The sequence below is a fragment of the Plecotus auritus genome (assembly GCF_963455305.1).
Source record: "Plecotus auritus genome assembly, chromosome: 1".
Taxonomy (NCBI): Eukaryota; Metazoa; Chordata; class Mammalia; order Chiroptera; family Vespertilionidae; genus Plecotus; species Plecotus auritus.
Genome location: NC_137770.1, coordinates 142,346,067 through 142,349,921, shown reverse-complemented (window position 1 = coordinate 142,349,921; position 3,855 = coordinate 142,346,067). Strand labels below are relative to the sequence as shown.

The 3,855-nt window shown below is 39.7% G+C and overlaps 1 pseudogene across 1 annotated transcript; it reads right to left on the bottom strand.

Moving 5' to 3' along the window:
• Positions 1-719: 719 nt before the first annotated feature.
• Positions 720-1,984, bottom strand: LOC308247445 (tubulin alpha-1B chain-like; annotated as a pseudogene). The gene has a single exon. The product of its transcript is annotated as a tubulin alpha-1B chain-like (transcript).
• Positions 1,985-3,855: the final 1,871 nt, after the last annotated feature.

Sequence of the window (3,855 nt, the reverse complement as noted above, 5' to 3'; positions counted from 1 at the left end):
AGACCTCACCTTATCCCAGGCGAAATCTGACCTTTCCGTGGTGGAGTGTAGAGCTCCTCTGAACCCGTGTGCTTGCGCCAGTTGGGGAGCGTTGTTCTGGGGCTCGCAGCTGTTCCTGGGGTGCCGCAGTTGTGGATTCTCAGGCTTCAGATAAGCTCCACTTTCCGGATCAAGATGGCGCAGACTCCGCGTCCAACCCCGCAGCTCCGGGAGGGGACCCAGCCGCAGTTGGTGCTGCCAGGTCAGGGGAACCCCGTTCAGCAGTCCCCCACCTCCTTCTGGAATTCAGCTGTCTCCCAACCGGCCAACAAACACTCCTTGTGCGACCCTCAGCTGTTCTTTCTTTCTGCTCCGGGACAAGGCTCGGAACACGTCTGTCTATTCCGCCGCCATTATTCCCTCCTCCCTCTCATTGTGGTTTTAATGTGCATTTCTCTAATAGCTAATGACATTGAACATATTTTCATATACTTTTTTGCAATTTTTATATCTTGTCAGGTGAAATGTCTCATCACATCTTTTGCCCATGTTCTCATTGGATTTTTTAAAATTCCTCAATGCCTTTACTTTTAAACATGAGGGGAAATCTTTCTTATAGGTATACATGAAAAAGACAGACATGATCACAGGTAAAAAGGAATAAAATCTTACCAGAAAGCTTTTAGCTGTTGAGCCTGAAGTTCTGAGTAGACATGTTGCAGTGCTGAAAGGAATGGTAATTAGTATTCCTCTCCTTCCTCATCCTTTCTTTCAACAGGATCCACATCAACCTCCTCATAATCCTTCTCAAGGGCAGCCATGTCCTCATGGGCCTCAGAAAACTCTCTTTCCTCCATGCTCTACCCATGTACCAGTGGACAAAGGCACGCTTGGCATATACCAGGTCAAACTTGTAGTCCAGGCAAGCCCAGGCCTCAGCAGTAGTTGTGGGTTGTCCAGGATGCACATTAATTACCAGCCTCACACAGTCCACAAACTGGATGCTGCATTTTGTCTTGATGGTAGCAATGGCAGCATTGACATCTTTGGGAACCACGTCACCACAGTACAACAGGTAGCAAGCCATGCATTTACTGTGGAGAGGGGCACATTTCACCATCTGGTTGGCTGGCTCAGAGTACTCACTGGTGATCTCTGCTACAGGAAGCTGTTCATGGTGGGCTTTCTCAGCAGAGATGATGGACATGTGTGGCCAGAGGGAAGTGGCTGCAGAGGTAGGGCACCAGGTTGGTCTGGAATTCAGTCAGATCAGCAATCAAAGCTCCATCAAACCTAAGGGAAACACAATCTAGTTAATTAGATGCTTAAGGTTAGTGTAGGTTGGGCACTCGATATGGGAGTTTCTACATCAGATGTCATTGATGGCCTCATTGTCAACCATGAAGGCACAATCAGAGTGCTCCAGGGTGGTGTGAGTCATAAGGATGGAGTTTTAGGGCTCACCTCCAGTTTTCTGTGGAAACCTGGAGGGCTGTATAAGTGGAGAACTCCAGTTTGGACTTCTTGCCCTGGAGACATTCCATCAGCAGGAAGGTGAACCCAGAACCAGTTCCCCCATGAAAGCTGTGGAAAACCAAGAAGCCCCGAAGCCCTGTGCATTGGTCAGCTGGTTTCTGAATTTGGTCCAGGACTAGGCTAACGATCTCTTTGCCAATGGTTTAGTGTCCACAGGCATAGTTATTGGCAGCATCTTCTTTGCCCGTAATGAGCTGCTCAGGGTGGAAGAGCTGGTGGTAGGTACCAGTGTGATCTTCATCAATGACTCTGGGTTCTACGTCTACCAACACTGCCCTGAGCACATGCTTGTCAGCATCTGTCTCACTGAAGAAGGTATTAAAGGAATCATCTCCTCCCCCAATGGTCTTGTCACTTGGCAAGACTGGACATAGGGCTGGATGCCATGTTCCAGGCAGTAGGGCTTCCAGCAGGCATTGCCAATCTGGACACCAGCCTGGCCAATATGGATGGAGATACACTCACCCATGGCTGAGGGTTAGAAAGCACAGGCAACTGGAGTAGACACTGGGTCCCGGTTATTGTGCCCAACAAGCTAAGAGTCAAGGTAAGTAATGCACTTTCTCATTGAATTTTTTTAAAAAAATCTTTATTGTTGAAAGTATTATATATGTCCGCCCCCCCCCCCCCTATTTTAAATTTCTCTTTCATTGTTGAGTTTTGAGTTTTTTATATAGTCTATATTAGTCATTTGTCAAATATGTGGTCTGCAAATTTTTTTTCCTAGTCTGTAGCTTGTCTTTTGATCCTTTTAGTAGAATCTTTCACAAGAGCAAAAGTTTTTAATTTTTATAAAGTTCAATTTATCAGTTTTTACTTTATGGATTGTGCTTTTAATGTCAAATCAAAGAATTCTTTTCTTAGATCCTGAAGAGTTTCTTCTATTTTTTAAAACTTTTATAGTTTTACACTTAAGTTTGTGATACATTTTAAGTTAATTTTTGTGGACAGATTGAAGTTTATTTATTTTTTTGCTTGTGGATGTTCAATTGCTACAGTTGAAATGGTTATCTTTTCTTAATTGAATTGCTTCTGCACTTTTGTCAAAAATCAGTTGGGAATATTTGTGCATATTCTTCCTGGGTTCTTTATTCTGCTCCATTGATCTACATGCCTATTCATACCATTTTAATTACAGTTAGTATCTTCTGAAATCAGTGGCTGGATTTATTTTTATTCTTCTTTTTCAAAATTATTTTAAATATTCTAGTTTCTTTGCTTTTCCACATAAATTTTGGCATAATCTGCAGTATGTTTATAAAAAATGTTTCCTGGAATTTTTATAGAAATCATATTAAATCTGTAATTAGTATGAGAAGAATTGATGTCTTTATTTAGTCTTCCAATCAAGAAACAAGGTGTGTCTCTCCACATATTCAGATCTTTCATTTCCTGGAACCAATCCCCTTAACCATAGTTAAGTTTTTGGAGATTCAAAAGTTATTAATGGATTTTCAACTTTGTGTGGGGTCAGTGCTCACATTGTTTAAGGGTCAACTCTACATGATATATTTTTTAATCCTTTTACTTTAAATCTGGTACTTCAAATCTACCTATATTGTTATATTTGAAGTGAGTCTCTTGTAAATAGTAGATTGTTAACTTATTCTGCTGATCTCTGTCTCTTAATTGATTTGTAAAGACTTTTTATATTTAATGCAATTATTGATTTGTTAGGAATCAAGGCTATTTTATTTTTTGTTTTGTTTTTCTTCTCCAGCTTTCATTTCTCATCCTCCCCCCTGTGGGTTACTTGAACATTTTTAAAAATTCTATTTTGATTTTTCTGTATAGTAGTTTTGAATGTATCCCTTTGTAAAGCCTATTTAGTTGTTGCTCTAGGTATGACATTTAATATTTAGGTGTCATCATTTTATCAGTCTAAGTAAAGAGAAATCTTACCTCTTTACCCTCCATGGCTTATAATATACAATTGATTTTCATTATTCACAGTAATTATGTTTTACCAATTTTCTTTGAATGCTGAATTAGCATATACCAAATTATTGCTCTCAGAAGAAATATTGAGTTAGGTTCCTGTGTGGTGCAGATTGTGTTTTTGTCTACTAATCAAAACATAACCCTGATTTATGTGTTTATGTATGCTTCTGATTTTTTTCTTTTCCCAGGTTTTTAATATTATTTTTTTTCAATTACAAGTTGATATTCAATATTATATTAGTTTCAGTAATACGGCAAGGTGGTAAAACACACTTATATAATTTACAAAGTGACCCTCTCCGTTAACCCAGTACCCACCTGGCACCATAAATATTACAACATCATTGACTGTATTCCTTGTGCTATAATTTACTAGTACATTCCTGTGACTGTTTTTTA